Source organism: Coregonus lavaretus (genome assembly GCF_964263955.1).
Source record: "Coregonus lavaretus genome assembly, chromosome: 5".
Taxonomy (NCBI): Eukaryota; Metazoa; Chordata; class Actinopteri; order Salmoniformes; family Salmonidae; genus Coregonus; species Coregonus lavaretus.
The window spans coordinates 66,165,798-66,179,190 of NC_139992.1; the positions used below are offsets into that span (position 1 = coordinate 66,165,798).

Sequence of the window (13,393 nt, forward strand, 5' to 3'; positions counted from 1 at the left end):
CAGACCACTGTAACCTGTAGTATATTCGGGCAGCGAGGAGGCTGAATCCTCGCCAGGCCAGGTGGGCCCTCTTCTTCACCCGGTTTGATTTCACACTCTCATACATTCCGGGTACGAAGAACGTGAAGGCAGACGCACTGCCTCGGCTGTATGACACGGAGGAGAGGCCCAGAGACAACACCCCCATACTCCCGGCCTCATGCATTGTGGCGCCGGTAGTATGGGCGATGGACGTAGATATAGCGTAGGCATTACCCACAGATCCATCTCCACCGCAGTGTCCATCTGGGCTGAAGTACGTGTCTGCACTTATCCGTGATCGTCTGATCTACTGGGCACACACATCACCCTCCTCTAGTCATCCAGGTATCGGTCGTACCATGCGCTGCCTGACCGAGAAGTACTGGTGGCCTACCTTGGCTAAGGATGTGAGGGTGTATGTTTCCTCATGCTCAGTGTGCACCCAGAGTAAGGTACCTAGGCACCTCCCAGCGGGTAAGCTACAATCTTTACCAGTTCCACAACGACCATGGTCTCACCTGAGTATTGATTTTCTCACTGATCTTCCCCCCTCCCAAGGTAACACCACTTTCCTGGTCATTGTGGACCGCTTTTCAAAGTCCTGCCGCCTCCTTCCTCTGCCGGTCTCCCCACAGCCCTACAAACTGCAGAGGCTCTGTTTACTCACGTCTTTCGGCACTTCGGGGTACCAGAGGATATAGTGTCCGACCGAGGTCCCCAGTTCACGTCTAGAGTCTGGAAGGCGTTCATGGAACCCCGAGAGTAATGGGCTGGTGGAAAAGGTGAATCAAGATGTGGGTAGGTTCCTGAGGACCTACTCTCAGGACCGGCCGGGGGAGTGGTCGGTGTTCCTGCCATGGGCAGAATATGCTCAGAACTCTCTCCGCCACTTCTCCACTAACCTAACACCCTTCCAATGTGTTTTGGGTTACCAACCGGTGCTGGCACCATGGCACCAGAGCCAGACCGAGGCTCCTGCGGTGGATGACTGGTTTTGGCGCGCGGAGGAGACTTGGGACGCTGCCCACGTTCGCCTCCAGCGCGCCGTGCATCGTCAGAAGGCCATCGCTGACCGCCACCGCAGGGAGGCCCCGGTGTTCGTACCAGGGGATCGGGTCTGGATCTCGTCCCGGAATCTGCCCCTTCGCCTGCCCTGCCTGAAGCTGAGCCCGCGGTTTGTGGGGCCGTTTAAAGTCCCGAGGAGAATAAACGAGGTGACATACAGGTTGTTACTCCCCCCTGATTACCGTATTAACCCCTCGTTTCATGTGTCTCTCCTCAGGCCGGTGGTAGCTGGTCCGCTCCAGGAGTCTGAGGTACGGGAGGTTCCTCCACCTCCTCTGGACATTGAGGGGGCCCCGGCGTACTCGGTCCGTTCCATCCTGGATTCGAGGCGTCGGGTGGGGGGCCTTCAGTATCTCGTGGAGTGGGAGGGGTACGGTCCGGAGGAACGGTGCTGCGTCCCAAGGCGGGACATCCTCGATCCCTCCCTGTTGAGGGATTTCCACCGTCGCCATCAGACTCGCCCTGCTCCGCGTCCTCCGCACTGCTGGAGCCGAGTTGAGTGGGGGTTGGGGTGGGGGGGTACTGTCACGGCTTCCGCCAAGGCTGCCCCCCCTCCTGGTTCGGGCAGGCTTCGGCGTTCGTCGTCACCGGAGTACTAGCTACTGCCGATCCCATTCTCATCACTCCACTTGTCATGTCTTGTCAATCACACACACCTGGTGCTCATTCCCCTAATTAGTATGTGTATAAGTGTTCCCTCTGTTCCCGTTGGCTTGGGGCTTTTGATTTATGTAAACGGAATAAACTCTGGACTTCGGTATTTTACGTCCCGCGCCTGACTCCTTCATTCACACCTCGTCACAGGTGGCTATTTGAAGAATCTCAAATATATAACTTTTGGTTACTACATGATTCCATATGTGTTATTTCATAGTTTTTAGTTTCTTCACTATTATTCTACTGTCACTGATCCCCCCGGTACTGCTGCTCAGTCCATTCACCAGTTCCGGAGGTCTACGTCACCGGCTTTCTAGGTGTCACTGACATGGATCATTATCACCAACCCCGGACTGTCTTGTCTCATTACACACACCTGGTTCCCATTCCCCCTGATTAGTATGTGTATATATGTGTACTGTGTTCCCCATTGTCCTTTTCGATTATTGTCCCATGTCCGTTGGTCTCGTGAGTACCGTGTATAGTGCTCTTGTTGTTTACGGGTCTCGTCCCGTGTATTGTTTAGAGGTTACACCTCGCTCTTTGTTTGGGTTATATCCCATTTGTATATATACAGTTGAAGTCGGAAGTTTACATACACTTAGGTTGGAGTCATTAAAACTTTTTTTTCAACCACTACACACATTTCTTGTTAACAAACTATAGTTTTGGCAAGTCGGTTAGGACATCTACTTTGTGCATGACACAAGTAATTTTTCCAACAATTGTTTACAGACAGATTATTTCACTTATAATTCACTGTATCACAATTCCAGTGGGTCAGAAGTTTACACACACTAAGTTGACTGTGCCTTCAAACAGCTTGGAAAATTCCAGAAAATTATGTCAATGGCTTTAGAAGCTTCTGATAGGCTAATTTACATCATTTGAGTCTATTGGAGGTGTACCTGTGGATGTATTTCAAGGCCTACCTTCAAACTCAGTGCCTCTTTGCTTGACATCATGGGAAAATCAAAAGAAATCAGCCAAGATCTCAGAAAATAAATGGTAGACCTCCACAAGTCTGGTTCATCCTTGGGAGCTATTTCCAAATGCCTGAAGGTACCACGTTCATCTGTACAAACAATAGTACGCAAGTATAAACACCATGGGACCACGCAGCATCATACCGCTCAGGAAGGAGACGCGTTCTGTCTCCTAGAGATGAACGTACTTTGGTGCGAAAAGTGCAAATCAATCCCAGAACAACAGCAAAGGACCTTGTGAAGAGGCTGGAGAAAACAGGTACAAAAGTATCTACATTGAGGGAAAAAAGTATTTGATCCCCTGCTGATTTTGTACGTTTGCCCACTGACAAAGACATGATCAGTCTATAATTTTAATAATCCGTTTATTTGAACAGTGAGAGACAAAAAAATCTAGAAAAACGCATGTCAAAAATGTTTTGCATTTTAATGAGGGAAATAAGTATTTGACCCCTCTGCAAAACATGACTTAGTACTTGGTGGCAAAACCCTTGTTGGCAATCACAGAGGTCAGACGTTTCTTGTAGTTGGCCACCAGGTTTGCACACATCTCAGGAGGGATTTTGTACCACTCATCTTTGCAGATCTTCTCCAAGTCATTAAATTTTCGAGGCTGACGTTTGGCAACTCGAACCTTCAGCTCCCTCCACAGATTTTCTATGGGATTAAGGTCTGGAGACTGGCTAGGCCACTCCAGGACCTTAATGTGCTTCTTCTTGAGCCACTCCTTTGTTGCCTTGGCCGTGTGTTTTGGGTCATTGTCATGCTGGAATACCCATCCACGACCCATGTTCAATGCCCTGGCTGAGGGAAGGAGGTTCTCACCCAAGATTTGACGGTACATGGCCTCGTCCATCATCCCTTTGATGCGGTGAAGTTGTTCTGTGCCCTTAGCAGAAAAACACCCCCAAAGCATAATGTTTCCACTTCCATGCTTGACGGTGGGGATGGTGTTCTTGGGGTCATAGGCAGCATTCCTCCTCCTCCAAACACAGCGAGTTGAGTTGATGCCAAAGAGCTCGATTTTGGTCTCATCTGACCACAACACTTTCACCCAGTTCTCCTCTGAATCATTCAGATGTTCATTGGCAAACTTCAAATGGCCCTGTATATGTGCTTTCTTGAGCAGGGGGACGTTGCGGGCGCTGCTGTATTTCAGTCCTTCACGGCGTAGTGTGTTGCCAATTGTTATCTTGGTGACTATGGTCCCAGCTGCCTTGAGATCATTGACAAGATCCTTCCCTGTAGTTCTGGTCTGATTCCTCACCGTTCTCATGATCATTGCAACTCCACGAGGTGAGATCTTGCATGGAGCCCCAGGTCGAGGGAGATTGACAGTTATTTTTTGTTTCTTCCATTTGCGAATAATTGCACCAACTGTTGTCACCTTCTCACCAAGCTGCTTGGCGATGGTCTTGTAGCCATTCCAGCCTTGTGTAGGTCTACACTCTTGTCCCTGACATCCTTGGAGAGCTCTTTGGTCTTGGCCATGGTGGAGAGTTTGGAATCTGATTGATTGATTGCTTCTGTGGACAGGTGTCTTTTATACAGGTAACAAGCTGAGATTAGGAGCACTCCCTTTAAGAGTGTGCTCCTAATCTCAGCTCTTTACCTGTATAAAAGACACCTGGGAGCCAGAAATCTTTCTGATTGAGAGGGGGTCAAATACTTATTTCCCTCATTAAAATGCAAATAAATGTATAACATTTTTGACATGCGTTTTTCTGGATTTTCTTGTTATTATTCTGTCTCTCACTGTTCAAATAAACCTACCATTAAAATTATAGACTGATCATTTCTTTGTCAGTGGGCAAACGTACAAAATCAGCAGGGGATCAAATACTTTTTTCCCTCACTGTATATCCACAGTAAAACGAGTCCTATTTCGACATAACCTGAAAGGCCGCTCAGCAAGGAAGAAGCCACTGCTCCAAAACCGCCATTAAAAAGCCAGACTACGGTTTGCAACTGGGGACAAAGATCATACTTTTTGGAGAAATGTCCTCTGGTCTGATGAAACAAAAATAGAAATGTTTGGCCATAATGACCATCGTTATGTTTGGAGGAAAAAGAGGGTGGCTTGCAAGCCGAAGAACACCAGCCCAACCGTGAAGCACGGGGGTGGCAGCATTATGCTGTAGGGGTGCTTTGCTGCAGGAGGGACTGGTGCACTTCACAAAATAGATGGCATCATGAGGAAGGAAAATTATGTGGATATATTGAAGCAACATCTCAAGACATCAGTCAGGAAGTTAAAGCTTGGTCGCAAATGAGTCTTCCAAATGGACAATGACCCCAAGCATACTTCCAAAGTTGTGGCAAAATGGCTTAAGGACAATAAAGTAAAGGTATTGGAGTGACCATCACAAAGCCCTGACCTCAATCCTATAGAACATTTGTGGGCAGAACTGAAAAAGCGTGTGCGAGCAAGGAGGCCTACAAACCTGATTCCGTTACACCAGCTCTGTCAGGAGGAATGGGCCAAAATTCACCCAACTTATTGTGGAAAGCTTGTGGAAGGCTACCCGAAACGTTTGACCCAAGTTAAACAATTTAAAGGCAATGCTACCAAATACTAATTGAGTGTATGTAAACTTCTGAGCCACTGGGAATGTGATGAACGAAATGAAAGCTGAAATAAATCACTCTCTACTCTAAGACATTTCACATTGTTAAAATAAAGTGGTGATCCTAACTTACCTAAGATAGGGAATTTGTACTAGGATTAATGTCTGGAATTGTGAAAAACTGAGTTGAAATGTATTTGGCTAAGGTGTATGTAAACTTCCGACTTCAACTGTATACACTATTGTTCAAAAGTTTGGGGTCACTTAGAAATGTTCTTGTTTTCAAAAGAAAAGCAATTTTTCTGTCCATTAAAATAACATCAAATTGATCAGAAATACAGTGTAGACATTGTTAATGTTGTAAATGGCTATTGTAGACTGGCCAATAAAAATAAAAGATGAAGTTGGGCAGTCTGAGATATGGCTTTTTCTTTGCATCTCTGCCTAGGTCAGCATCCCGGAGTCGCCTCTTCACTGTTGTCGTTGAGAATGGTGTTTTGCGGGTACTATTTAATGAAGCTGCCAGTTGAGGACCTGTGAGGTGCCTGTTTCTCAAACTAGACACTAATGTATTTGTCCTCTTGCTCAGTTGTGCACCTGGGCCTCCCACTCCTCATTCTATTCTGATTAGAGACAGTTTGCGCTGTTCTATGAAGGGAGTAGTACACAGCGTTGTACGGGATCTTCAGTTTCTTGGCAATTTCTCGCATGGAATAGCCTTAATTCCTCAGAACAAGAATAGACTGACGAGTTTCAGAAGAAAGTTATTTGTTTCTAGCCATTTTGAGCCTGTAATCGAACCCACAATTGCTGATGCTCCAAATACTCAACTAGTCTCAAGAAGGCCAGTTTTATTGCTTCTTTAATCAGCACAACAGTTTTCAGCTGTGCTAACATGATTTTAAAAGGGTTTTCTAATGATCAATTAGCCTTTTAAAATGATAAACTTGGATTAACAAACACAACGTGCCATTGGAACACAGGACTGATGGTTGCTGATAATGGGCCTCTGTACACCTATGTAGATATTCCATAAAAAATCAGCCGTTTACAGCTACAATAGCCATTTACAACATTAACAATATCTACACTGTATTTCTGATCAATTTGATGTTATTTTAATGGACAAAAACATTGCTTTTCTTTTGAAAACAAGGACATTTCTAAGTGACCCCAAACCTTTGAACGGTAGTATACGTGTTTGTGTTGGTTGGAGTATAAAACCCCTATACGTATTCCTGCGCCTGTCTTTTAATCATTATACAACGTGACATCTACAATGTAGAAAATAGTAAAAATAAAGAAAAACCTTTGAATGAGTAGGTGTTCTAAAACTTTTGACTGGTAGTGTATATAAAGAAATCCCCTGTTTCAGCATTGTGAAGCATAATGTTGCCTTGTCTCATTTTATGCAGGTATTCGTTATCTATAGGAGAATAAGACAGAAATGTAACTTTTTGAGACACATGAGCAAAACGCGGTCACTTCAAAATCAAAACAGATAATGACAAGTAATGCATGCATACTCTATTGGAAGCAATTGAATAAACAAAACAATGAAATACCAGATATCCACGGCAAATTATATATTTTATACCTAATGGTGTCATTGAAATAATCTGCCAGGGTAAAAGGACTCGTGGGTCTTCCGTCCTTTCCATTAAATAAAAATGAACTTGAATTAGTGACAAATGCATTTTACTCAAATCAATGACTGAAGATAATCAAACAATAGGTTAGTACTGCCACAAAAGTGGATATGTTCAACAAATCCTTGGAAATTGTACAGCATCCACAGAGGCAATAGCAATCACTTGGTGGCAACACATGGTTATCAGTATACTATATTGCATGTAGTAGGCCTACTTGAATTTGAAATGTTCACATTGGTGGTTCAATAAACCCCATCCTATCTCATCTTTGGATTTAGCGATACAGGAAATGTAAAGAATTCTAGAATTCTAAGAACTCTCAACACTAATTAATTAATGCTCATATTGGAAGTTTCAGTGAACAACAAACTAATTTGAATCCTAAAATCAGAGTTGTGTTGGTTATTTATGATGACTGACTAAATTGAACTTGGTGAAGTTGAACAATCATCCATTTGAAGGGTCTTTGGTCAGCAAATATGCATAATAAGCTACCCAGTGGACACCATAATGTGCAAATTGTTTACAGATTGAAATAAAACCATTTCTCATATAATTAAATGTTGAAATCATCCATGAATGATAAGATAAAGCAACTTACTATTCAGATATATTGCCATGGGGACAATTAACGTGATGACGACAGCAACCCCCAAGTACCACCCAAAGCACCTTGTTGTAGCACGGTTATTAAAGATGAGGGTGAAACAATGTTGCAAAAAGCTCTGTGTGAATTATAAAGTAGCCTATAATATAGTATTGGAGGAGAACTCACTGACATGCTATCAATATCTCTAGGTACAGTGGGGAAAAAAGGATTTAGTCAGCCACCAATTGTGCAAGTTCTCCCACTTAAAAAGATGAGAGAGGCCTGTAATTTTCATCATAGGTACACGTCAACTATGACAGACAAATTGAGGAAAAAAAATCCAGAAAATCACATTGTAGGATTTTTAATGAATTTATTTGCAAATTATGGTGGAAAATAAGTATTTGGTCACCTACAAACAAGCAAGATTTCTGGCTCTCACAGACCTGTAACTTCTTCTTTAAGAGGCACCTCTGTCCTCCACTCGTTACCTGTATTAATGGCACCTGTTTGAACTTGTTATCAGTATAAAAGACACCTGTCCACAACCTCAAACAGTCACACTCCAAACTCCACTATGGCCAAGACCAAAGAGCTATCAAAGGACACCAGAAACAAAATTGTAGAACTGCACCAGGCTGGGAAGACTGAATCTGCAATAGGTAAGCAGCTTGGTTTGAAGAAATCAACTGTGGGAGCAATTATTAGGAAATGGAAGACATACAAGACCACTGATAATCTCCCTCGATCTGGGGCTCCACGCAAGATCTCACCCCGTGGGGTCAAAATGATCACAAGAACGGTGAGCAAAAATCCCAGAACCACACGGGGGGACCTAGTGAATGACCTGCAGAGAGCTGGGACCAAAGTAACAAAGCCTACCATCAGTAACACACTACGCCGCCAGGGACTCAAATCCTGCAGTGCCAGACGTGTCCCCCTGCTTAAGCCAGTACATGTCCAGGCCCGTCTGAAGTTTGCTAGAGTGCATTTGGATGATCCAGAAGAGGATTGGGAGAATGTCATATGGTCAAATGAAACCAAAATAGAACTTTTTGGTAAAAACTCAACTCGTCGTGTTTGGAGGACAAAGAATGCTGAGTTGCTTCCAAAGAACACCATAACTACTGTGAAGCATGGGGGTGGAAACATCATGCTTTGGGGCTGTTTTTCTGCAAAGGGACCAGGACGACTGATCCGTGTAAAGGAAAGAATGAATGGGGCCATGTATCGTGAGATTTTGAGTGAAAACCTCCTTCCATCAGACAGCGCCGGAAGAAGATGGCTGCCGTTTTACAGCCCTCTAACCAATTGTACTATTATGTGTGTTTTTCCGCGTTATTTGTAATTTATTTTGTACATAATGTTTCTGCCATCGTCTCTTATAACCAAAGAGAGCTTCTGGATATCAGGACAGCGATTACTCACCTCGCGTTGGACGAACACTTTTTCTTCAACGAGGCGTTCGCGAAGGATATTCTACAGACTCCCGACAAGGCCCAGATCCCCGTCATTCGCGTGAGGAAGAGACGGAGATATCGTGGACGTAGGTCGGGGTGCCTTGTAAGGATCCGACGGCGAACGAGTAAACTGCCTCTCCCATCAATCCTATTAGCCAACGTTCAAGCTTTGGAGAATAAAATGGACGATTTAAGATTACGGTTATCCTACCAACGGGACATTAAAAACTGTAATATCTTATGTTTCACGGAGTCGTGGCTGAACGACGACAACGATAACATTCAGCTAGCAGGCTATACGCTACATCGGCAGGACAGAACGGCAGACTCGGGTAAGACGAGGGGTGGCGGTCTCTGTATATTTGTAAACAACAGCTGGTGCACCAAATCAAATACTAAGGAAGTCTCAAGGTTTTGCTCGCCTGAGGTAGAGTATCTTATGATAAGCTGCAGACCACACTATTTACCAAGAGAGTTTTCATCTATATTTTTCATAGCTGTCTATTTACCACCACAAACCAATGCTGGCATTAAGATTGCACTGAATGAGTTGTACAAGGCCATTAATCAACAGGAAAACGCTCATCCAGATGCAGCGCTCCTAGTAGCAGGGGACTTTAATGCAGGGAAACTTAAATCCGTTCTACCTAATTTCTACCAGCATGTTAAATGTGCAACCAGAGGGGAAAAAACTCTAGACCACCTTTACTCCACACACAGAGACGCATACAAAGCTCTCCCTCGCCCTCCATTTGGCAAATCTGACCATAACTCTATCCTCCTGATTCCTGCTTATAAGCAAAAACTGAAGCAGGAAGCACCAGTGATTCGGCTAATAAAAAAGTGGTCAGATGACGCAGATGCTAAGCTACAGGACTGTTTTGCTAGCACAGACTGGAACATGTTCCGGGATTCTTCAGACAGCATTGAGGAGTACACCACATCAGTCACTGGCTTCATCAATAAGTGCATCGATGATGTCGTCCCCACAGTGACCGTACGTACATACCCCAACCAGAAGCCATGGATTACAGGAAACATCCGCACTGAGCTAAAGGGTAGAGCTGCCGCTTTCAAGGAACGGGACTCTAACCCGGACGCTTATAAGAAATCCCGCTATGACCTCCGACGAACCATCAAACAGGCAAAGAGTCAATACAGGTCTAAGATTGAATCATACTACACTGGCTCTGACGCTCGTCGGATGTGGCAGGGCTTGAAAACTATTACAGACTACAAAGGGAAGCACAGCCGCGAGCTGCCCAGTGACACAAGCCTACCAGACGAGCTAAACCACTTCTATGCTCGCTTCGAGGCAAGCAACACTGAAGCATGCATGAGAGCACCAGCTGTTCCGGACGACTATGTGATCACGCTCTCCGTAGCCGATGTGAGTAAGACTTTTAAGCAGGTCAACATTCACAAGGCCGCAGGGCCAGACGGATTACCAGGACGTGTACTCCGAGCATGTGCTGACCAACTGGCAAGTGTCTTCACTGACATTTTCAACATGTCCCTGACTGAGTCTGTAATACCAACATGTTTCAAGCAGACCACCATAGTCCCCGTGCCCAAGAACTCTAAGATAACCTGCCTAAATGACTACCGACCCGTGGCACTGACGTCTGTAGCCATGAAGTGCTTTGAAAGACTGGTCATGGCTCACATCAACAGCATAATCCCAGAAACCCTAGACCCACTCCAATTTGCATACCGCCCCAACAGATCCACAGATGATGCAATCTCTATCGCACTCCACACTGCCCTTTCCCACCTGGACAAGAGGAACACCTACGTGAGAATGCTATTCATTGACTACAGCTCAGCATTCAACACCATAGTGCCCTCAAAGCTCATCACTAAGCTAAGGATCCTGGGACTAAACACCTCCCTCTGCAACTGGATCCTGGACTTCCTGACGGGCCGCCCCCAGGTGGTAAGGGTAGGTAACAACACATCTGCCACACTGATCCTCAACACGGGGGCCCCTCAGGGGTGCGTGCTCAGTCCCCTCCTGTACTCTCTGTTCACCCATGACTGCATGGCCAGGCACGACTCCAACACCATCATTAAGTTTGCCGACGACACAACAGTGGTAGGCCTGATCACCGACAACGATGAGACAGCCTATAGGGAGGAGGTCAGAGATCTGGCCGTGTGGTGCCAGGACAACAACCTCTCCCTCAACGTGACCAAGACAAAGGAGATGATTGTGGACTACAGGAAAAAAAAGAGGACTGAGCACGCCCCCATTCTCATCGACGGGGCTGTAGTGGAACAGGTTGAGAGCTTCAAGTTCCTTGGTGTCCACATCACCAACGAACTATCATGGTCCAAACACACCAAGACAGTCGTGAAGAGGGCACGACAAAGCCTATTCCCCCTCAGGAGACTAAAAAGATTTGGCATGGGTCCTCAGATCCTCAAAAAATTCTACAGCTGCACCATCGAGAGCATCCTGACTGGTTGCATCACCGCCTGGTATGGCAACTGCTTGGCCTCTGACCGCAAGGCACTACAGAGGGTAGTGCGTACGGCCCAGTACATCACAGGGGCAAAGCTCCCTGCCATCCAGGACCTCTATACCAGGCGGTGTCAGAGGAAGGCCCTCAAAATTGTCAAAGACTCCAGTCACCCTAGTCATAGACTGTTCTCTCTGCTACCGCACGGCAAGCGGTACCGGAGTGCCAAGTCTAGGTCCAAAAGACTTCTCAACAGCTTCTACCCCCAAGCCATAAGACTCCTGAACAGCTAATCATGGCTACCCGGACTATTTGCACTGCCCCCCCACCCCATACTTTTTACGCTGCTGCTACTCTGTTAAGTATTTATGCATAGTCACTTTAACTCTACCCACATGTACATATTACCTCAACTACCTCAACTAGCCGGTGCCCCCGCACATTGACTATGCAACGGTACCCCCCTGTATATATAGCCTCCCTACTGTCACTTTATTCTATTGTATATATAGCCTCCCTACTGTCACTTTATTTTTACTTCTGCTCTTTTTTTCTCAACACTTTTTTGTTGTTGTTTTATTCTTACTTTTTTTGTTTAAAATAAATGCACTGTTGGTTAAGGGCTGTAAGTAAGCATTTCACTGTAATGTCTGCACCTGTTGTATTCGGCGCATGTGACCAATAAAATTTGATTTGATTTGATTTGATTTACATTTACATTTACGTCATTTAGCAGACGCTCTTATCCAGAGCGACTTACAAATTGGTGCATTCACCCTATAGCCAGAGGGATAACCACTTTACAATTGTTTATTTATTTATTTATTTTATTATTATTATTTTTTATATATATATATATATATATTTATTTTTTAGGGGGGGGGGGGGGGGGGGGTAGAAGGATTACTTTATCCTATCCCAGGTATTCAGCAATGGCATTGAAGATGAAACGTGGCTGGGTCTTTCAGCATGACAATGATCCCAAACACACCGCCCGGGCAACGAAGGAGTGGCTTCGTAAGAAGCATTTCAAGGTCCTGGAGTGGCCTAGCCAGTCTCCAGATCTCAACCCCATTGAAAGTCCATGTTGCCCAGCGACAGCCCCAAAACATCACTGCTCTAGAGGAGATCTGCATGGAGGAATGGGCCAAAATACCAGCAACAGTGTGTGACAACCTTGTGAAGACTTACAGAAAACGTTTGACCTGTGTCATTGCCAACAAAGGGTATATAACAAAGTATTGAGAAACTTTTGTTATTTACCAAATAATTATTTTCCACCATAATTTGCAAATAAATTCATTAAAAATCCTACAATGTGATTTTCTGATTTTTTTTTTCTCATTTTGTCTGTCATAGTTGACGTGTACCTATGATGAAAATTACAGTCCTCTCTCATCTTTTTAAGTGGGAGAACTTGCACAATTGGTGGCTGACTAAATACTTTTTTTCCCCACTGTAAGTTTGTATATTGCCTTATTAATATGACTAGGCCTACATATTAATGTAATTAATTAATTAAAAAACATAATTTGTATGTATTTCTAATGTGCATTAGTTTTACTGACCATAGTTGCACCGATTCTGTATCGGCATTCACCGGCGAGTGGACATGCAGATCTCAACCTGAGGATTCTCATAAGTTTGCTGATGTGGAATGACAGTCAACTTCTTCGTACTCTCTGGATGTCAAATAATTAACATAACGCAGAAAAAAGTCTTAAACCGTAACTTAAGCACCAAAAATAAATATTACTCTGTCCAATTAAATTTGAACTTGGCTTCCCTTGAACTCCAGGATGCAACAATAAGGAAGAGTTGGAAATGCTTACTAGTCACAGGGATGCCTCCTCGAAGTCAGCAGCCCACATAGCTTTCCGAGGGCGCTGAATTTATTAAGTGTTAGGAAGTGGCTTTTACATTAACCACATATC

At 44.7% G+C, this 13,393-nt stretch overlaps 1 pseudogene across 1 annotated transcript in view; it reads right to left on the reverse strand.

The window, feature by feature from the left end:
* LOC311129323 (dipeptidyl peptidase 4-like) overlaps positions 1–7,729 on the reverse strand; it is a 36,791-nt pseudogene extending 29,062 nt beyond the window's left edge. Inside the window, exons 1-4 of the transcript in view lie at positions 7,724–7,729; positions 7,550–7,620; positions 6,862–6,954; positions 6,628–6,722 (exon numbers count right to left, since the gene is read on the reverse strand). The product of the transcript in view is annotated as a dipeptidyl peptidase 4-like (transcript). The remainder of the gene's footprint in view (positions 1–6,627; positions 6,723–6,861; positions 6,955–7,549; positions 7,621–7,723) is intronic.
* Between the last annotated feature and the right edge of the window lie 5,664 nt (positions 7,730–13,393).